This window comes from Trichomycterus rosablanca, chromosome 3 (assembly GCF_030014385.1).
Source record: "Trichomycterus rosablanca isolate fTriRos1 chromosome 3, fTriRos1.hap1, whole genome shotgun sequence".
Classification (NCBI taxonomy): domain Eukaryota; kingdom Metazoa; phylum Chordata; class Actinopteri; order Siluriformes; family Trichomycteridae; genus Trichomycterus; species Trichomycterus rosablanca.
In genome coordinates this window covers 37,340,848-37,364,342 of record NC_085990.1, presented here as the reverse complement: position 1 = coordinate 37,364,342, position 23,495 = coordinate 37,340,848, and the positions used below count along the sequence as shown (strand labels likewise).

Below are 23,495 nucleotides of genomic sequence, written 5' to 3'. Positions count from 1 at the left end.
AAAGGATAGTTAAAAGGAAAAGAGCTAAGCTAAAAACTCACATTACCAAATATTAAATGTTTTATGTGTGTATTTTTGACCATGCTGAGATCAACTTTTTTACTGTAAGGATTAAAAAAGTTATTGAGGAAGAGGACAGCCAGCAACAAAATTGATGGATACAATTATAGAAACAATTAACAGGCCATTAAATCTTGTGTTCTATTATTCAACCACGTTCCTTATAAGAGTATGTAAACATTTGACTTTAACTACAGCCCTTCATGTGAAGTGGTAGAAAATGCAGCCTGTTCTATAGTTAAATGCAGTATCATATCAGTATATTATTTAAACAATAATGACAGCCCTGACTTCTCAAGTATAAAAAATATATGGCAGAAATTACAGTTTATATCTCCCACTTCTACGCTGTCTTTATATATTACTGATAGTTCAAGCTCTTCACAGGCCATTAAGATGACATATCTAAATTAGTTCCTTGTAAAATTAAATCATTGCTTGTTTTTAGCAAGCCTAATCTTCCAATTATCTTCATATCATCAGATAATTACTCTGTCAAAAGCATTATGCACAAAGCTTTTTGCTTAGGGTACACTGCAAGGAAATACAACAAGAGGCCAAATATGTTGACACCGCTTCTTTTAGCCTCACCCACTGCTATTTTTTTATTTTCTATTCATCAAAAACACATGGCAGATTAATTATTAAATGCTGTCAAATTTCATCAGCGGCCAGGTGGCTGTTATGCTATGGTTGTAGGGCTCAAAGTCATCCGGATGGCAGTGGGTTGGAGCTTTAAAGCAAACAGTAAAAATTGCTGATGGCTAATGGATCCTGCCAAAGACCCTCTGCCTCTGGGACTAAAATTACCCAAGAAATCCCTAGGAGTAGATGAAAGATTTCCCTCTTAAATTACTGACCCACTGAGGCATGTGCATGCACATCTGAGAGAGGTGAGAGCAGACTTAAAGAGAAGTAAAGAGAAGACAAAATGAGGCACTTAACAAATTACATGCTTAAATTAGTCAAGTGTCCCTCGTGAGCAGAGGAAAAGAGTAAATCTGATCAGAACTGTTGTTTTCCATATGATGAATTTGGCCAATTTGTCTTGCTTCCTAATATGGATGTTAATGAGTAACCAATTCACTGATAACCAACAAAGAAGTCATTAATGGTGTCGGGTGAAGAGTTCATTTAAATTAATTTCCAACAGCTGACGGTTAATTTGCATTGAGGGCTGTAAATCTCTCTCTCTCTCACACATACACACACAGACACAATGTTTTGGCTCATCACTGTACATCGATGTCTGAACATTGCTTAAGTGATTTAATGACAGGCTGCATGACTGTACTGATGAGCTGTCTACCATTACATCAGCCCTAAGACAGTTACGTTCGTAAGAGTTGAAGGTAAAAGAAGAAGAGGACAGTCAACAACAGGATGGATGGATACAATTAGAAGAACAATGAACGAGTATTAACCATTGTGTTTTGCTGACATTGATTTTACTACCTTGTTCTTTGGGGTCCCAGATACCCCAGTGTTGTGCAGGTATTGAATTCAAATTTAACCAAATTTAATTATTTAATTATTTATTTCTTTATTTAGAGAGAGAGAGAAAGAGAGAGCAAGAGAAAAATAACATGAAAATCTATTGCCTTTAGTCATGTATTCTAGCTGGGGTCTCTGAGAATTAAGAAGTGTTTAAGTAAGGGGGAGTTTGAAACATCATCTGAATATAAAAATATTGTTTATTTGCACATTTAGTGAGCTGTTAAAAAGGCTCTGGAGTTCCAGAAAGCCCAAAAAGAACACGAGAGTTATGAAGCCTAAAGAGCCAAACAGAAGAATGTTCTAGAGCTGTACTATCCACATCGTAACCAGGAGTCTGAATGTACTTGACAACACTTAAGAATAGTATTAATAATAACAGCTTTGCTTTTTTCACTGTACAGTCAATGTCTGACCAGTGCTCAGGTGTTCTAATGCCATGCTGGACAGATGAAATGTCTACCATTACAACAGCCTTAGCTAGAGAAAAACAAGAACTGGACTATTTAATTCAGAAATAAATAATTCATAAATAAATAAGTAATACAAAGCTTGCTACAGACTAAAAGGTCAAAGGATAAATTTACACTGCAAGATTACAGGCTCAATTCAGATTTTCTGCTTAAACATGTTTTTTTAAAAGCTGTTTATGTTAGCATTCTTATGTGCTCTATATCTGACAGTAATCTAAACAGTGTCCTAGAACTGACCCGCATGCACAAAACAGAACAGCAGTTGAAATTTAAATACTTTTATTAATTAAAAATCACTGTTATAATACTTTTCATTGTTAATATAAATATTTAATGACAAAAACACAGTTTTAAACCTTTAAGATTACATTGACTTTTTACTCGCCCAACTTAATTAAGTCAAATAGAGGCAGCGTGATGGCGCAAAGAACTTACTGAACTTGAATAAATAAATACTAAAATACATAAATAAATAAATATGCCCAATGTTAAATATTCTGAGGCAAATACTGTTTAGATTTTGTATTACATGAGGAGAATGTTAAAGTAGGTGTTTATGGCTGGAAGGGAATATGCAAATTCATCAGGTATCAGCTTGAGTATCACTGTTGTACAGTATATATAAAAAAAAAACCACTCTTGCACACTACAGTGGCAATTACAGCTTAACGTGAATGAAATGACGGGTGTGTCTCTCCCTAGCATACAACTCAGTCATCACACAGAAAAAAATCTCACACAGAGCAAGCACACAGTTGGACTAAGAAATGCCGGGCAGCTTTTATAAACAATTCCTCTCTGATGCAAAGTTTTTAAACAAAAGAGGATTTTGCTTTTAAAACAGTTAATAAGCAATCTTAATTTCCATTTTATGTTATAAATATGGGCTATGGATGGATGGATGGATGGATGGATGGATAGATAGATACTTTATTAATCCCGAAGGAAAGCTGGGAATAAATTGAACATTAGAACAGTATTACTATGAATATCTAATTAGACAAATCTATATTCTTTTTAAATTTTTGACCTGAAATAAAAAGGTTGGGTACAATAATACTACAATTTAAAACAATCACCTACAGGCTAATACTGGAATCAGAAATGATAGATGACCTGAAGCAATGGATCAGTCTACAATCATTTAAAAAATATTTATAATTCTGTCCTCTAATGCTTTTTTCGTGTCAAAAACATGAAAAAAAGAACCACCTGATCTTTGGCTGATCTTGGTGGATCTAAAATCCACCAATATTAGAATGAAGGAGGATGACACAAAACTAATACATGGAATGCTGTGATTTTGTTCATTAGTTTAAACGTGTGATTCAACCACTGATTATTTTTAAGTAAGGACTTATTTACTTATTTTAATTCATACTTATTTACAAAGGTTACCCTAAACCTTCTTTACCACAGATGCCAGCAGGTAAATAAATGCCACGTTTAATAAGTGGTGTAATTTTTTGCCAAATGTGTCAAGGCTAGTTCTCGTGTTGTACATCAGCTTCTTTCCTTTCAGGAAGCATCATTATTTACAGTTGATATCTTTCTTCATTCTTTATCTTATTACTCTTTTATTTGAACATACCCTGTGCTTATATGAACAGCTGTTTTCCTTAGGCAGAAAAAGCAGGTTTGTTCTGTTTGAGGCCTTTGAGACCCCGAGCCTTTAACAGCTCACAAAATATCCTTAGCCGTTTTCAATCAGCTTGATACATCATGACTTTTTGTAATTGTATGTAAACTGCAAAGTTGTTTGGATTTTAACATCATGTTTTATTATAATATAATTTAATAACTTAATTAACATTTTATGGCATGTTTGGTATTATGTTGGAGTCTGTTTATTGTGGAAACTGCAAATAAACAATATTTTTATATTGATAATGTGTTCCAAACACCCCCTAATTAATACACTCAAGACCCCAGCTAGAATACATGTTTAAAAGCAATACATTTTTATGGGGGGTTTTTTCTGTCTGGTGTTAGGGGTACTGCTGACACACAGACACACACACAAACACTCCTTTAAAGATCTCCCACTTTCTCTGAGTAGTTAATTTGGTTAATTAATTTGGATAATTATGAATACTGAACTCAATGTAATTTTATTTTACCCACACTGGGTAAAATCAATGCCAACAGAACACAAGGGTTAAAAACTTCTTCTTCTGTCAGTAATATCCAATGTTTGACATCTTATAATGCCTGATGTTTATTATAAATATAAACTCAATTAGGTCTTTGTAAGTGTTGAGTTTGTGCTTTAAGGACACATGAGCACAGTATTAAACACACAGCATAAGTAGAACACATTTTGTGTTAAAAATAGTAAAAGCAACACAATGTTTTTTAACTAAATACATGGATGTGAACAAATCATTTGTGTGTTTAACACATCTGTTTGCCAGTAAACAGGCCGGCTCCGCACTCATGCCTTTTTATGGCTTTATTCAAATGAAATGTAACAAAATCCAGCCAATTTTTTTTTGTCATACCAATGAAACATTTTTCTGTTTATAGTACACTGTTGCTAAAATACTAATTCTGTTGTTGTTTCTGAAACGTGTGTAAAAGGGCTGTTTGTGTGTTTACACATTTTGCAGACTCTTAATTAAAATGTGGGTGAAAAGGTGAAATGAGTGAAAGTGTGTTAATTTATAAACAAATTATAAAACTGTGAAACAACACTGTTTTAGAAAGCAAATACAGTCATGCTGGGTAAGCTGTAAACCTGACCTGTGTTTAAGTAACACTGCTAATGACTAGGACAAGCTTTTCTTACAATCAGCTTTAGGTTAAACTGTCAGACGCTACTTTTTATGAAAAGGTCTGCTGTACATATCTTTTTAAAGGCATTTTGTTTCCTGTCTTAGCATTTCACACACAAAGTTAAGGAATTGGCATATTCAAATGGGTAAACAGGATCTACAGAGACCTGCAAAATAAGTAATTTAGAGGAAAAGTCAGACTTTCTATCTTGAGCTGTAGTTTCAGAAATTTATTTAAAGTCAAACAATTATAAAAAGCTGAGGTTAACAGGGACTTGTGCTAAACAATAAATTTAGCTATAACTAACGTATCAAACAGGAAGTGTTAGAGGAAGGCCACAGAGCTGGAAACAACTGAACAACTTCCCGGCACCAAAGTAAAAATATAAACACCACATCATGTGGTACTATGGAGTACTGTGTAGTCTACCATCCTACACTTGTTCTAAATCCAGCAAAGTCATAATGAGAAAAATACCCAAGAATAAAAACAACCAAATTCTAGCTCACAGTTTAATCAAACACAGAGACGTTACAAAGTAAAACACAAAAATGTGAACAAACAAAAGATGCACAACATGACACTAACCTAGCTACTTTTAGAGGTGTAAAAATGTGTTTTAGGTTGCTTATCTACAACACTTTAAACTTCTTAAAATAGAAAAAGTCGGAATAGTATTTTCAGACTAAAAGCAACATATTCCTTTCATGAAGAGGAATAAATCAACAACACATATCAGGTTAAACAGAGTCTATCACATATTTGACCTGAAGACCAGCAACTGTAGCACTTGAGTTACAAAATTCATTTACCACTATCACTTCACTAGTCACTATCACCTTTCTAAAAAGGCAAATCGGTGATGCAGTGTACATAATCGACTGGCACTACATACATGTTGGAGGGTGCATGAGCTAAGTACAGCCCTCCTTGTAAGGTTAGGGGTCTGCAGCAAGGGAGAAGGATATAACAGGGGTAAATGGATAGGACTAGACTGGAAGGAAAAAATGCATAAATACCAACCCCTAATCACAACATTTTCATCATACATTTCTAATATAGGATTTCTTAAGGACTTTGCATAACTGTAGTACTTAAAACATGTTTTAGCAACTATTAGCTCTCATCAATTCATACTTTGTAAATCCAACTTGTAGGTTTTTTTTTGTTTACAAGGAAAAAATGAGCAGCATTTGAAGGAATGAATCAATTTAAAGTACTTAAATCATTTGAGTATTTTATTTTGGAATCAGAAGTATATGAACCTGAATTGGTCTGTAGGCACAGTGTTGTTATAAAGCCATTTTACTGAACTCTTACAAATGACATTTTTAAAGCCAATTATTTCAAATTTGTTGTAAACCATATAATATGAAAAAGCTGTCATTTTATAGATTTGAATGAATTACTGGATTTTAAATTTGTTCATTTGTAAACCTAAACTTTGGGCATATGAACAATTCTAATACCATTTTGTTCATTTAGAATTTTTGTTCATTATTTACAATTTAACTGACAGGTATATTAATCTTAGAAATAATTCAGTCAAGTACTTTTTTTTTAAAGTTTGTAAAAACTGAGTGTAAAAACTGATACAATAAAACATTATTATTTAAAAAGATTTTGTCAGTCCTAAATATCTAATGTGTAGTTTCTTTAAAAACTTGACCAATGTCTCAACAGTTGAACACAAAAATGAGGTAGGTGCATTAAAGATCTATTAACAGATCACACGTGTTTCATTCATTCTTTTTACTTATTATTAGTGGTTTTAAAAAAAGACTCACAAAAAATTTAAATAAATGAAAAGATGTACATTAAAAAAATACAAATGTAGGGTTTTAGTTTAAACCTTAATGCAAAAACAGCCCTTAAATGCTGACATTCTGTTAATGTGTGTAAAATGAACTTTTTCTTTACATCTGAGCCTATTTAAGCAAACTCCTAAACATAAAGGGTACCTGTATTTTGTTTTGAAGATTTCATTAGCCTGAATGCAGAACAGTTACTGGATATGATAATGTTCTACTTTATTTCCCTCTTTCCTTTCTCTCAAGCATTAAAAGCTTTTGTTCCTAGTCCTCCGCAAACATATTTGGAAATGGTGTGTAATCAAAAACACAAAACAAATCAGCTGCATCACAAATTACCTATTTAAACAAACTCTTTTAAATTAACATGAAGCCAAACAGTCTATACTGTCTCAAACTGAATTTCCCAACCATAAAGTGCATTATCCAGTAAAATCCCAAAGTCATAATATGGATTTAAAGGGCCTAAATAGGCTTTACAGTTTTCCTTCCCAATTATGATTTTATAAACCTAAAGGCAAAACAGTTTACTGGCTGAATCGTTTTGCTGTTTTTTATGTTTGCATTTCTTCCTTTTTTAGATCTTAAACTGGTCTGTTTAGCTTACTGGATAGTGGGGCAAGCATTTGCTAAATAAAACTGGGTGAAAAAAACACTTCAGCTATTTTTGAGCCGAATATGAAGGCCCAAATATATACTGACAGTGCTTTAATTCATGTTCATTATTCTTTAAACTTAAATGTAAAACAGTAATAAAACAGTTATACTGGGTATAAAACTGTTCTACTCTTGGGTGTTTTTAAAGTCTCTTTGTTTAGTCAGTTCTGTAGCTTTCGCCAAATTCTTAAAAATTATGTTTGTCCACAATAACAAAGAAGCTGCATTGCAGAATAACTATTTATGCAATCTATTTCAAATTAACAGATATACAAGGCATGTACATTTACCAGGGTTTTTTGTTAGGAATACCACTTCTAAATAAGTAGTAACATGAATAAGTGCATAAAAGACATGATATCTGAGTCTGTAAATAATAGAGTAAATAATTGATATTTAATTTTTAAAGTTCTAATTCATTTTTTTAATATTAAGTTTTATATTATTTGTTAAACCAGTATATAGAGTTGCTTGATTACTGGCCTATATTATTAACCACGTCAAGAAATAATGTCGCTAATTACTAACACTTAAATACTTGTACAGTCAAACACAGCACCCAGCCAGGTGGAGACCAACCCAAAATTACTACAACTTGTTAAAAATATGAATAAAAAGTACAAACTCGGTGTTAATAGAGCTGGTTTTAGGTAAAAGAGTTTCTAACACGAGGTTGAGTGTACTAACATGAGGAAGAGTAGTAAGTGTTAAGTAAATTGCTGCGTGTTAAAATACCAAAAAGCAACATTTCCGATAAATGTAGTTTCACTTAGCCGCACAGCTAGCATTGCTTGACATGATATAATAATAAGTAGGAGCAGGTATTATTTAGGTAAATGGGTAACTGCTGGGCTGTGTCGGTGTACTGTAGGCTGTTGTCAGTGGGTGCTGCTTTATGTGGGTGAAGGAAAGAAGGAAGGAAGAAAGGGGGGCATCTATCTCTCTCATTCTGTTCGCTCGTTACACAGAGAAAACACTGGAGATTAGCGAGCACAGCCATCTCTCATCTCAACGCATTGAAATACCAGAGAAAAAACAGCCCAGCTCTCAATTCAGCCTCTCTTATACCCGACACACGAGCTTCTCCTGACGCGTGACTGTCTTTATCTCTATAAAACACCGGGTACAAAAAGTCGGGCTCGAATGAAATTATGAATTCTTACCCCACACGCCAGTCGTTTGTGCGCGTCAACGCTGTGTGACAGTCCAAACAGGGCTCTCCTCCTGCTCGTACTGCGCATGCTCCAACACAGCCCTCTGCTGGAGCTCCGCTACAACATATCAGTGCTGATTAGCCAGAGGAGCAGGTGGGAGAAGCCTGTCTGAACAAAGCTCACAAAAACTAACATTATAACTAAACAGCCTTTTGTATAAGAACTATTTTTGTGATATTCGTCAAAAGGTCATGTTTTAAAGGGTTATTTTAAACTGAAATTATTTCAAATGTGTGTCCACATGATTTTCACATAAATTGAACATGTAAATGAGGTACACATTTGAATATTTGAATGTTATAAAGTATAAAAAAATCAAACATTTTAAATTAAATTAAGACAAAGTAGGACAATCTAAAAGTGAAGTTACTTTTCATTAGGTTGTGGTGATAAATAATGAAATGTTTAAAAGAAAATTAATAAAACATTGGGTGTTTTAAAAAGTAATTGCAACAAAATTGTTGATTTTACCAAATGACTTAAAATATGCCTTTTTTAACTGATCTGGTGTAAATCCTGATTTTTAAAAGTGGTGTAAATAAATTATTTGTTTCAGAAAGTAAAGTATACAATTTTTAGAGTATTTGGCATTTTAGGTTAGTGGTGTGTGTGGTGGTGGTGACAAAATAAGGCATTTCAGAAAACAATTACAGAAGACGATTACATTAAGCCAGCTAAAACATATTATTCATTTTTTTGCATCATGAGTTCCAACAATCATTTATTCATAAATGCTTAATCCTAATCAGGCTTGCAGGTGATGTGAGAAACCTATGTTGACACAGGAAAAACATACATAACTCTTTATTATATGAGCTGAGGAAAGGATCTAACTCTGGTCTACAGGATCCATGTTATGGTGTGGCACTCACTCTGTTAGTTATGCTGCACTGTTACACAATTTACAACTATTATTTAACAAATCTTGTTAAATTGTTGTTAAGTTCAGTTCTTCTAGAAAGACTTCATCTCACTGCTTGTAACCTAATATACCTTGTATGCTGCTGCAACAAAATAATTTCCCTCAGGGATCAATAAAGTACTCTATCTATCTATCTATCTATCTATCTATCTATCTATCTATCTATCTATCTATCTATCTATCTATCTATCTATCTATCTATCTATCTATCTATCTATCTATCTATCTATCTATCTATCTATCTATCTATCTATCTATCTATCTACGGTGCTTCATCATGGCAATGTAGATCAACCATGGCAGGGCATCAGATCATTGCAAGTCATTGCACACTTATTATTTACTCACTTACACCAAGAGGCATTTTGGAGCAGCCAATTCACATACAAGCATGTAATTGGAGGGTGGGAGGAAACCAGATAACCAGTGAACCCCACACTGACCTGGGGAAAACAAGAATTATCGTACAGGAAATAACCAAATCTAGGCCAAAATCTATCAAAGATTTTCAAGACCACAACTATTGCACAACATCCACCTCCCAGTTAGGCCACCTCTGGAACAGATATTATGGAAATATGTATTTATTTTTTACTTCTAAGATAATTCAACACTATAGTAACGCGCTTACAAACAGTGAAATGGTTTAGTACACAATATATTCTGACTTTAAATTATTATTTTTCATGGCATACAAAAACTGTAGTCAATATTACTTAAAAGTTTTGCACTTTGTAGGATTAGTGCATTAGTAAAACAAGTCACTACTGAGATAGCATTAAATAGCATAACAAACAAAATACAATTATCTCACACCTTTGTAGCCAAAGTTCTGTCTATGAGTATATAAATAATTCACAGTTTCTATAGCCTCAACGAAACCAACACAGCACAAACACACACACATACGAATTATCTATACGTACAATATGTCCAGTATATACAATCTTAAATATTTAGCAAAGTTAAAAGTTAAACAATATTATATTTTTGTTTAAGAACATCTGAATGTATAAGTGTTTACCATGTGTAAATGCTGTGTAACTGAAATAAGTAGATTAAATGATTGACTGATTGGTATAAGCTTACAAAAATACCCTACTAATTTAAATAACCTATTTGTTATTGTTTGTTGTTAATGCTTGACCAGTTGTTTGTTTTAATTCATAGATTCTGTAGTAAAAAACATAATGGCTCAATGATAAATGCAATAAAGTTACAGTAAAATCTTACATACAATTCTGAGGGAGACGCATGTCATGTAATCATGGAATTTAAATGATTTTTGCAATTGTTTTTTGTGATCACATGATGGGAACACAAACCTTGTTCAACAAAAACTTATATTTGAACATATATTTGAAAATAATGGATAATTAACACACTTGGTCAAAATTATACAAACACTTTATTTTGGATTTTATTTTAACTTTTATTTTATATTTCAAGGTATACATTACATATTATATAATTACACTTTGTAGCAAAAACTCCTTATTCATTTGTAATCATGTAAGTGATGTATAGGTGAATTTGCTGTGCACATTTAATAGAGCTAGTTTAAGTGCACCCATAACAAAGTACATGGAACAGTGGTCACTTTGTCGAGGTCGGTAAAACCCAAACTGCCAACAAATGCTGAGAGATCTAATGTAATCCAAGAACAATCATAAACATGAATTAGAGGCTGCTGAAACATGGTTGACACTATCCTTGGGCGTCATTGGACATTCCAACAGGACAATCATCCCAAGCATGCCTCAAAGTCCATCGAGGCATGGTTTAAAAAAAAAAGAACATTCTGTAGAACCTTCTGGAGTGGCCATTGCAGTCGTCTTACAGAAAATCTTTGATGGAATTTGTAGAAGCCAACTGCAGCACATACACCCATACACTCTAGAATATTAGTGAACTGGAGGCCATTGACCATGAGGAATAGACTAAGATTCCTCAATAATACTGCCAGAAGCTGGTGTCTGGCTATGCATCATGTTTGCAGCTGGTCATAACAGCAAAAGAGTGTGGTATTAAGTACTAAAGACGCTTGTCACGAAAGGGTTGAATAATCCTTAGACTGCAGTAGTCTCTAAAAGTGGCTTTTTGTGTTGGTTTTCAAGAAACCACTTGTTATATTAGTTGTGTTGAGCTATTTAAATTGTTCTTTTTTGATGGGTTTATTGCAAACAGCAGAAAGTTTGTTAAGTAATAAAATTTTGTTAATAAACCTAATATGCAATGGGGATCGAATAATGTTGATTGCAACTGTATGTGTCAGTTACAAATTAATGTAAATTAAATCAATTTTTATTTTAACTGTATAAATTTATGTTGATTTTTTAAAGAAATATTTTTGCCACTGTGGGGTTATATTATGTGCTTTATGCACTTGGGGTTCAGTAGTCATCCCAATATCTGTTGGAGATAAATTACATGCTGCCCCAAGCTATAATGCTGAAGAAACAGAAAGCCATGAATCGGCTGACCTCACAATCAGATTAGACAAATTGTATTTTCTTCAGACAGGAAATCCAGACAGGAAATCAAGTTTCACAGCCCATGTTACATACTTAAGCAGAGATCACATAATGAACATGTTATACACGTGGTGCTCCTTCATTCCTTTATATTTGTGTGTGTGTGTGTGTGTGTGTGTATACATATATACAGTATATGTAATTATTATTATTATTATTCAATCCATTACAGAGCCCCCTCCCAAAAAAACGGCTGCCAAAATTCCCAGTTCACTAAAGGAGTTTTTCTTAATTTCTCTGGAAGCAAAAATTTCCACCAACCGGGAGGGGAGGGACAAGTGCCCATCAGCTGCCTTGCAGCAGCAAATCTCACATGGAACCGCACATAAGCCTTACTATGGAATCAACCTGTATGAGCAGATTGTCCCAGGGGTGACATGGCATCCCTATTCCGGAGCAGACCTACCCATAAATCCACAGTATGCAGGAGTAGTGTCAGCTGGTAGGGTAGGGGTTCCTCGTGTGAAGGTTCCCTATCTTTTCTTTTTCTGAAAGCTGGGCAGTCTGTCATATTGTGACATCCAGTTTTCAATTCTGCACTATCCCTATGCTATCCACTTTCTCCATTGTAGGCTTCAGATGTTTTTGTGTCTTTCATTTCTTACTTTGTCACTATTAATTTGTCACCTCTTTTATTTACAATTATCCCACAATTTTTCCATCTTTGCAGGCAGGAGTGTGTATTCACCTCACAATTCAATAGCAAGGCGTGTCCAGCCCCTTTACTAGAAGCCTCTTTAAAGATCCTTTATATGAAGTTGTGTGACTGTCCTGTCCACTGAATTAGTTCCTACAGAAATCTCTAGACAGGCTGATTCAAAGAATATAAAGAACTTTGATAATGGCGATTTTCTGAGAGATCCAAGCATGATGTAACAGGTGGTTAATGATTTAGTATTTAAAGGTCAGGGATTAAAAAAAAAAGAGTTATGTCTGCGAGAGCCTCAGACATTGAGTAAAAATGCTGTACAGCCTTGGAAAAGTACAGCTGAACTTAAATTCCAAATAACATTCTCATGGTGAGGAGTTAAAAGTGTCTATGAAATAATGAAAGATTTTTTCAAGAATTTCCTTTCATTGAATAAAACTGAGTATTTAAAGTAGGTAAGGTGTTTACTAGTGGTCTTGGTACACAGTACCCGAGCACAGAATCATTATCTGCTGTTATGTGTCTATTTAATGTAGTTTAGAACACTTATTACACAACCAAAAATGAAAAAAGGAAAGAAAACTAAACATCACAGCATCATTTAAGATAAAACATACAGTAATCCTACTTGTTAAATGTCATTTTAATTAGATGTCATTTTAACATGCATTACATGACACTTCTTCTACCTGAAGCATTTATTTATTATTATGTTTAGCTGCTGTCCTTGGCAAAAGCAGTATAATAGGCTTTATTCAAGAGTTAAGAGACTTTAACTGTGGCACAGGCATAGGATACTTATATATCTATTAAGTCAGTTTTTAAAATGTATTTTCAGCTAGGGCTGCCGTGGTCTATTATAAGTGATGTTATTGTAACATCTACAAACATCAATAGCTGTCCCACTAATAAACTGCTTCCAGACTGCCTCTGTCTAAAAATCCATCTCGTGTTTTTGAAACACAGTTTTAATGATTATATCATTTGGATTGTGTACCTGAACAAAAATTACTCCAAAAAGGGTGATGTATATATTTTTTTTTAAAGGGGCATCCACGCAGCGGTAAAATACGCTAGCACACCAGAGCTGGGATTTCCAATACATTGTATCGAATCTCAGCTCTGCCATCCAGCTGGGCGGCTGTATGAACAACGTTTGGCTATTGTTCATCCAGGGAGGGAGCCGGATAGGGACCTCATAACTGATGCAATTATGACCTCTGCTGGCTGATTGATGGCATCTGCACAGGGTGAAGGAATAATGCTGATCAGGGTGTGGCTCTCTGTGCACAAGGCTGATTTGCATATGAACTCACCTTGTGCAGGTGAAAAGATGCAGTTGGCTACTGCTCGTGTGTCGGAGGGGGCGTGTGTCAGTTTGCTCTCCACAATTGGGACAGAGGTCAGCACCAGTAGAGAGGAAGCATAATGCAATTGGGTAAAAATTGGAAATGCTAAAAATCGGGAGAAAAAGAGAGAAAATGCATTGTTTTAAAAAGTGCATCCACTATTGCCCTAAATGTGAAAAAAGAAATCCAAATTCATTAAACACTGGCAGGAACTTCTAGATACAGGCTTCCAGCTGTAAAATTGAGGAGGTTTGGGAACAGATGCTTCTGTCATGTTTTTATAATAAACTCTACATTACCATTCCATAAACATATGTTAACAGTATGTTCATAAAACCAACAATTAATTTCATGCAAAGAGATTCATTCAACATGAAAGGAGTAATTTCACTAGTAAACACATGGAATATTCTATGAAAACTGGGGAAAGGACACATTCTCCCATCCCCGTTCTTCCTATTTCCCTGGATTTTTGAATCTCAGGTGTTTACAATTTTTTGGCCATACATTTTGCCTGTTAAAATTAAACTATTTTTCATTCTGTTGATCCCAGTTTTTCTACTAGAGCTCTAATATCTATATATTTTATTTGTTGTAATATATGCTAAACAAATAAATGTGATTTGACAATGATACATTCCTCAGCACTAGGCTATACTTTTTAAATTGTGTTTAACATGTCATCTAATGCCAACAGCATTAATGCTGGATGTGTAAAGGTGTGTAGAGCTTAAAAATAGTTCCCAAAGGCCTGAACATCAAATATAAAACAAAAAAACAGGTGTTACTTTGTTTATTAAAATGGCCAATTACTCATGAGTTCATGAGTCATGAAGTGCTTTCGTGCTACATGTTGCCAAACTATTCTGAATAGCTTATCTAACTCTAATAGAGCTTTAAAAACAGTTCAGCAACACTGACAAATTACTTTATTTTCCACAAGAGTTTACAGATTATTAATAATATCAAAATAATGACATGCAAATATTCATCTTCATAATTAACCTAACCAAAAAATGCTTATTGAAATTTATTATTAAGGTTTAGATTTCTCAAGCTTGTTAATGTTGTTGTTATGATTCACTGAGGCTGAAGTAAAAACTTCTGGTTTAAATTCTAATAAATCTAACATACCAGGTTGCACAATCCCTATGAAACATGGTGGTAGCATCATGTTATGGTACTGCTTTTTAGCAGCTTTGATTCGCAGTCTATGAAAACTAGAATATGCTGCCAGAAAACTAAACTGGAAATGAAGTTTAAGCACACTGAAATCTTGAAATCTTATTCAAAAGTAATTATTTAACTGATAGAAATCCAGGGTGTTACAATCATCTGTGTAACAATTATCTTTTTCTACGAAAATTGTTATGTACTTGTATATCCAACTTTCTCACATTGGAGCAATACAAATGAATAGTTAATTTTAAAACCATGTAGTCAAATACTTCTGTAATCAACTGTTCACTCCTCAAATTTTAAGAAAGATTGAGAGATTGAATTCTTTATTTACAAATGCTACCATATACTTCCTACATTTCCCACACAAAAATAATACATCTATTGAAGTATTGTGGTTCTAAAGGTACATATTGCAAATGTTTATTTACAGCCACTACTTCCACTATTAATAATAACAATGTTCACAAGCTCCCTCTGTGAGAATATTATCATCAATCCTCAGCAGAAATGGCCAATCATACTCTTATTTCTAAATCACTTAAATTTGCAGATATTTTTATTGCTTATCTGATTACTGAAACTGAAGAGATTATTAATTAACATAATACAATTGACCGATTAATCAACTAAATATACTGCAAAAATGATACAAATATAAATAAATATAAATATAAATTAATGTCATGTTATATTAATATGACATTCATTTATATTTATATTAATTTATATTTATATTACATTTTAAAATGTACTTGATATATAAACTTGTAAACTTGAAAAATACTTGTAACTGAATAATTTATGAAACACTTTTAACAGCTGCCCAAATAACTAGTCATTAAAACTAGTAATCATCCACTCACCACACATGCCACAAATAAAGACTGAGTGGGAATCATTTATTTCTTTTCTCTAAATGATACATGTAGGTGGGCAATTAAATCCCATCACAGCTCCCATTTTCATGCTGCCTTTGTGATTTCTGTGTATCCTTTGAAGTCAAATATGCTGTCAGAACCTATGCAGCCAGTAATTGCCATATTGTTGTCAGAGTCAGTTATCTAGTGTGAGGTAGATACCCCAACACACCACAATACACCTGGAGGCCTTTATTAAACTGCCAAAGCTCTGCAATCTAATGAATGAAAGTAAAGAAATTAGTTTTCTGTCAGCTTTTCTCAGGTTTATCTCACATCTGTTCATGCTACACTGAGAAATCAATGCTCCTCAGGATGTCAAGTGAGATTCTTCTCTTTTACACGGTTCAAGCGATGAAAAGGGAAATTAATTATTTTAGCCATTTCCACTATTCCATTTTGCACACTGTTATTTTGGGTCGTCATCAGCTCATGATGACAGAATTAAATGAATGTCTGAATTAAAAATAGGAATAATTGTACTCATTAGGTGTACAAATTACTTTCTGCATGTGCCAGCAAAACTTCTAGAACTATAAATATCCACAGCCCACAAATAGTTTTACATGTCATGGGAAAGGAGTGCCTACTCCTGCTTTCACTCTGTCCATGCAATCAGCAAACTTTAAGCTTTATAGTGGCAGTTTTAGAGCAAGGGATTTTTTTCTTGAATCAGAATAAAGATCTATTATTATGTAGCTCCATCTAGATACATAAATAAGTGAATATTGATGTTATTATTAACAATAATGTTGCTGTATGTTTTCAGCGTGTGTTGTTTCTGTGGCTAAAACTTGCAGTCCTTGTGTTTCTTTGGCTGTTCAACTAGTCTCTTGAGAAATGCAGTTGACAGGCAGAGGGCAACAAAACCTTATACACAGACAGAGGACTGCTACTACTACTACTACTACTACTACTAGAACTACTACTAATTCTAATGTTAATACTGCACCTACAACTCCTACTGATATTAATACTAATACTACAACTACTACTACTGCAGTTACATGTACAGCATCTACAACAACTGCTTGTAATAATATTGATACTTAATCTAGTGCATGCTAATGTAATATAACTGCACATACTACTACAAATAATGATAATAATGATAATAATAATAATAATAATAATAATAATAATAATAATAATAATAACAATAATAATACTAGTACAAACCCCAGAAAAGTTAGGATCAACCATGTACATACAACAAAATTTAACTGAAATAAAACAAAATAAAACTAATCTCTTGGAATTAAGAGTGCCAATCAGTGTGCAAATGCTGTATGTATAATGAGGATACCTGGTTTGTATATAAATAGAAATCACCCCCTTAGACTAACCATTTTACACTTGCTTGGGGAGAACCACTCATTTTAACCACTCAGCCTCTTATAAAAAGTCATGTGTGCACTTTGCAGGAAACACTATGGCAAAATGGCAACAGGTTTTGTGGTCAGATGACACTTTTTGGACTACATTTCAAGAGCTATATTACGTGAACCTACACCTACTGTAAAACATGATGAAGGCAACATTATGTTTTTGTCATTTTAAAAATGGCATAGCAAACGGGCATGATGAAACAGCATAGGAGAGAAAAAAAGAAGTAATTAGTTTAGCTTAGTTTAGATATTGTAAAACAATACAGGTGACCAATCATGTAATTCTAAAATATAAAACAGAAACTCTAAAAAAAAAAGTGAACAGCATATAGTTACATACAGGACCCACAAGGGGTACTCAAACCATAGTTTAAATATAAATCTTTATTTTACCAAAGGCTTATTCTGTATATGTCAAGTTTCATATATAGGTTACTGTTAATAACAAATGTGCAGTAGTGTACAGTCATAATGTATTAAATAATATACCTCTATAGGTATTAGCGTGCATATTCCATAATTCATACTGTGCCTCAGAAATGAATATTTAATTTGAATCACTTTGGATATAAATTATGTAACTGTTTCAGGTTGCTGAAAGCTGCTTTCTACAGAATGTGCAAACCAAATCAACCCAAAAGTAGCTGATTAGGCACTAAAAAAGATTGAGGCCCTTATAACCTCAAACCTAACTGCTGATTATTGATAATAGTCCTGATTAGAGGGCATTCCTGATCAAATGCAAGGTGTAAGACAGAAAGAAATACATTAAACAGTGTAAGTAATGCAAATAATTCACATTTGGGCTATACACTTATGCAATCAAATGCATTACATTGTTGCAATGTGTAAAGATTTCTGTACACAGCAGTGTGATGAATGCAGTCTAAGCAATTTAGGGTTGAGGCCCTTGCTCAATTTGGTGGCAATTTGGATGATGATGGGCTTGAACCAAAAAATTAAGATAATGCATATTTCACAGAAAAAAACATTAAGTATTATATTAAATCTATGAATATTTACTCTTTACTTTTTTGTACCCTACTGCCACATCAACAACTTCTTTCCTGTCCTGAATCCAGAGGTTACAGCTGTGTCCAACTAACAAAAAGTGGAACCACAGGCTTTGCAGTCACTGATGTTATTTTTTCACATAGGGACATTATTATAACAGCATGATGTGTTGTAAGATGTCACAGTAAACTGGATAAAAAGCTTGTTAATATTGTTGATCATGTTGTGATAAACTTATTTTTTTACACAAAAAATTGACCACATAAAACAGCCATTCTCTCTGACTTAAACCATATAAACAAACACTGGGCTGTACAATGTAAAATATAAGCTTATGAAAAGGACTTGAAGGTAGCATTGGCAATATACACCGATCAGCCATAACATTAAAACCACCTCCTTGTTTCTACAAACACTGTCCATTTTATCAGCTCCACTTACCATATAGAAGCACTTTGTAGTTCTACAATTACTGACTGTAGTCTATCTGTTTCTCTGCATGCTTTGTTACCCCCCTTCCATGCTGTTCTTCAATGGTCAGGACCCCCACAGGACCACTACAGAGTAGGTATTATTTGGGTGGTGGGTCATTCTCAGCACTGCAGTGACACTGACATGGTGGTGGTGTGTTAGTGTGTGTTGTGCTGGTATGAGTGGATAAGACACAGCAATGTTGATGGAGTTTTTAAACACCTCACTGTCACTGCTGGACTGAGAAAAGTCCACCAACCAAAAATATCCAGCCAGCAGCGCCCCGTGGGCAGCGTCCTGTGACCACTGATGAAGGTCTCTAAGATGACTCAAACAGCAGCAATAGATGAGCGATTGTCTCTGACTTTACATCTACAAGGTGGACCAACTAGGGAGGAGTGTCTAAAAGAGTGGACAGTGAGTGGACACAGTACCCAGCGCCACTGGGTTCTGACCATTGAAGAACAGGGTGAAAGCAGGCTAAAAATTATGTAGAGAAACAGATGGACTACAGTCAGTAATTGTAGAACTACAAAGTGCTTCTATATGGTAAGTGGAGCTGATAACATGGACAGTGAGTGTAGAAACAAGGAGGTGGTTTTAATGTTATGGCTGATCGGTGTACATACTGTATGTCATTATGATTTACTAACATAAGACTGCAACATTTAGTGTTTCTTGTCTTTTAAATAACCCGGTAAAAATGGATTGTTTACTAGCTTAATATTCTTAGTTTTAAGTTGAAAGACTATTTGAAAGTATTTTTGAAGGCTATTATAACTTCTGGATAAGAAAAACGACGTTCCCTGACCGGGAATCGAACCCGGGCCGCGGCGGTGAGAGCGCCGAATCCTAGCCACTAGACCACCAGGGAGCTTCATGAAAAGTTGAACACAGACGTTGACAGGGAAAAATGTTGCTTATTACTCACTTCAGAAGCGAGTTAAGCTTATAGTAAGTAAGTTACTAATACCCAACACCGAAAAAAAAGTCCTTAAACCTAAAACTAACAATGTTAGCAGGGTAACATTCATTTTATCGAGTTAATTAAAAGAATTTCACACTTAAAAAAAAAAAAAAAACACTAAAAGTTGCAGTCTTGTGTATTTTGCCTAACTTCGGTCATAACAGTCGTCTAAACTTACATCTTGTAAAACTAAGAATGTTAAGAAAGTAAAGAAAAATTAATATTTAGGAATTTTACATCGTACATACCTGTGTTACGTTTATTTGTCACCGCCCCAAACATGCCCATCATGTCTGTATTTAGACGGATCCACACGTGGCTCCAGGTTAAATTCAGCAGCATTTATTTTATTTTTCCTAAAACATAGCAGTATAAAATGCTTTGAAATGTAGTAAATATTGTGGGGTGACCTAGAAATGATCTCATCATAATGTTCTCTACAGTTGGTAATGCTGACAACCAGTTTCAGAATGGTGCCCCTAGTGCTCTGGCAATTCCTGGTGCTACCCCATTCACCATGCAGCCCTGAAACCAACAGCTTACCAACTCAGTTTACTGTACAGTATATTGTTTTTTCCTTTAGCACTGAGACATTACAATGACAAAAAACAATGTACTAACGATATTTTACTTAAGAGATCTTGTCATCAATCAGCTCCAGATGTTTAATCTCCCAAATTCTCAGTCAACTGTTAATGTACTTGCAGCATTTAATAAAGCATCACAAGCACTATTCAAGCATGATAAGAATTAGGAAATAAGGGTGGGTTAGGAAGAGCGTTTCCACATGATGATAGATGTCTCAGTTTTTAGCGGGGTTAAAGGTTGTGAGTGAGATGTACAGTAACTCTTATCCCAAAAGCAGATGCTTTGTACCCATGTTGAGTGCCAAAAACAATTATCGTTTAGAGCAGTGGTGAAAGAACCTCAGAAATTCTTTACTTGGGTACAGTGATAACATGTACTAATGCAAATTTGTAACAATCTGCACAACTCAGGTCATGAGAAAACTTTTGAGTGGTCAGGCTTACCTAGGATCAGGTTTATCTGTCGTATCATAATTTACATTGAATCAAACACAATCCATGTCTCTATTAAAACGCATTTAATATACCAGGTTCCTAAACTAGTATAAATTGAAATAATGGGTAATTTGTTTTTTACCTATGACAAAAGGCTACGGCAAAATTTATGGTGAACGTATGGTAAGAAGCTGCATTTTGTGTCTACTCATGTTATTTTTTTTATCTTATATTAAATGTAATTGGAAGACCTGTAATATTTAAATGTAAGATATAAGCAAAAATAGAAGAAATCAGGTGAGGTGTGAATACATTTTAACAACACAGTATGTGTTGTTAAAATAACATAAAGTAAATACAGCTGATGGTTTACATTCACATGTACATGTACTGTATTTTATAGCGGTACTGCAGCATAGCTAGTTATGAGGTTGAAATAAAAACTGCTTACTGCTCCTGTCAAGCTGGGTAGCTGCGGGACTTTTCAATGCCAAAATAGTATTGTGGTCCATGTATAAATAATGTTTTAGTTTAAATATAATATACTACAGGCATGCATTTACAAGGGAGGAAACTCACAAAGGCATGTGAATAGTATGCTGACGTTCAAAGATAGTAACTGAAGAAAGAATTCAGGTGGGACATGTGAAGATGTGCAGCACAAACACTATCTGCTGTGCCACTCCAAAAATAACATATTTTCATTGCAATTCTAAAATAAACCAGGAATTGGTATAAAAATAAAGTAAAAACCTTTACTACACAATGTAAGCCCTCCAAGTAAGGTTGCTTAGTAATTTCCACTCAATCTTTTTTAATAATATGCCATATGCTTAAGTGTAAACTGCAATTAAAGTAAAGAAAACAGTAATGAATCTGTCTGTCTGTCTGCTAAATAGTGGGTTAGACTTCAGTTATATTCCTCTCGTATATTTATCTCACCCTGTCAAAGTAACTGTGCCATGCTTTCATGTTGCTTCTCAATATTAATTCAGTAAGATACTGGTGAAGTCTGATTATATGTTTATATATGTGCTTAATCATTGAAATTCAATGGTGTGATAAACATATTTATAGAGTAAAAGTCTCTGTGTGGGGGGTCAGAGAGATGGGCCCAGAGCATGACTCATTCATTCCCTTACTACCAACTCATTTTGCTGACAAACACAATCTTCTGCTCCCACACACTATGTGAAACATCCATTAAATCCTCAAAACTGCAAAATAAGGCATAATGAAACTGAGACTTGTACAGTTCTATAGTCACAACTCAAATGAAGTTAAATCATTATTTCTGACCATTTTTTTTGCATGCATGCAGCACAATTGCAAACCATTCATGCATTAAAGTTTCACTTTTATAAGTTGGATGTCTTGAGCGTGCTATGTTAACATACCCAGTTAAACTTTAGTATTTACTTTTATATAACAATGCAACAAATTAAAAAGCTCTAGTTTACATCAGGACATACCATAACTCAAAACCTGGGCCTAAAAATAGAAAAAGCACAGTCGTTTAAGCTTTGTTGCATGAAAATCCTTTCATAAGCTCAAATGAAGCTTTGTGGCTGTAACAATAGACTTGGCGGTGTTTCCATTATGCCGTATTAAAGGATTAAACAAAATAAAAAAGTGGATTAAAGGCAATTTGGTCCATGTTCAGACAGATTCAGTTAGTTTTAGAAAACAAAAATATAAATGTAGTGCGTATCCTTTTCACCTCTTATTTAAAATGTGAATAAAAATCTCTACAATGATTAAAAGAAAAATGATCTCAGCCTATTTCTCCATTCTAAATATCTCTGGAGTTCTCAGATTGCAAGGGCCTTTTTAGCTCATTCTACAGGTTAAGGACCAGAGAGGCCATTGTAAAATTATTGGTCACTAAACTATTTTAAAACAATGTGTTGGTTTTGAAGTGTGGTTAGGTTCATTGTCCTGTTGGAATAGCCAACAAGCTGAAATGTGGACTCATCTGACCACGGAACATGTATCCACTGTCTTCCAGTCCATCTGAGAAGAGTTTGGGCCCAGAGAACTCAGTTATGTTCCTATGTTCAGTTATGAGTTTCAGGTTGCATTTTTTAAGTCAAAGGAAGATTGTGTTAAGTGACAACAGTTTTCTGAAGTACTTCCAAGCCCATGTGGCTATATTTAAAACAGTAGCATGAAGGTTTCTCAGGCAGTGTCATCTGAGGGCACGGATGTCACGCACATTCAGTAGTGGTTTCTTTTCTTGCCCTACACAGACTAAGATTTCTCCAGATTCCCTAAATCTTTTCACAGTGTTATGTAATGTAGAGGGTAAAAGACCTACATTAATTGCAGTTTTGCTCTGAGAAATGTTCTTTTCGAACTTTTTGATGATTCGCTCATTAAGTTTGGAACACAATAGTGATCTATGACTCATTATTGCTTTTACAGACTGAGCCTTTGGTAAATCCTCTTTTTAGACCCAACTGTAATTCCTTCACCTGTTACTAATTCACCTGATTATGATGGAATGTTCTTTTAAAAAAAACTCTACCTTCAATATTCTTTCAACTTTTTTTTTTTTTTTTTTACGAACTACAATGAAGTTAATCAGTAAATACAT

At 34.2% G+C, this 23,495-nt stretch overlaps 1 protein-coding gene and 1 non-coding gene across 3 annotated transcripts in view; both read right to left on the bottom strand.

The window, feature by feature from the left end:
- The window catches only part of LOC134309859 (lethal(3)malignant brain tumor-like protein 4), a 113,651-nt gene extending 105,156 nt beyond the window's left edge, over positions 1 to 8,495 (bottom strand). For both annotated transcript variants that reach the window (XM_062991242.1, XM_062991243.1), the window contains exon 1: positions 8,434 to 8,495. The gene's annotated coding sequence lies outside the window, so the exon portion shown is untranslated. The remainder of the gene's footprint in view (positions 1 to 8,433) is intronic.
- An 11,217-nt stretch (positions 8,496 to 19,712) lies between these two features.
- Positions 19,713 to 19,784, bottom strand: trnae-cuc (transfer RNA glutamic acid (anticodon CUC)). Its single transcript has one exon. It is a non-coding gene; the product is annotated as a tRNA-Glu (tRNA).
- Between the last annotated feature and the right edge of the window lie 3,711 nt (positions 19,785 to 23,495).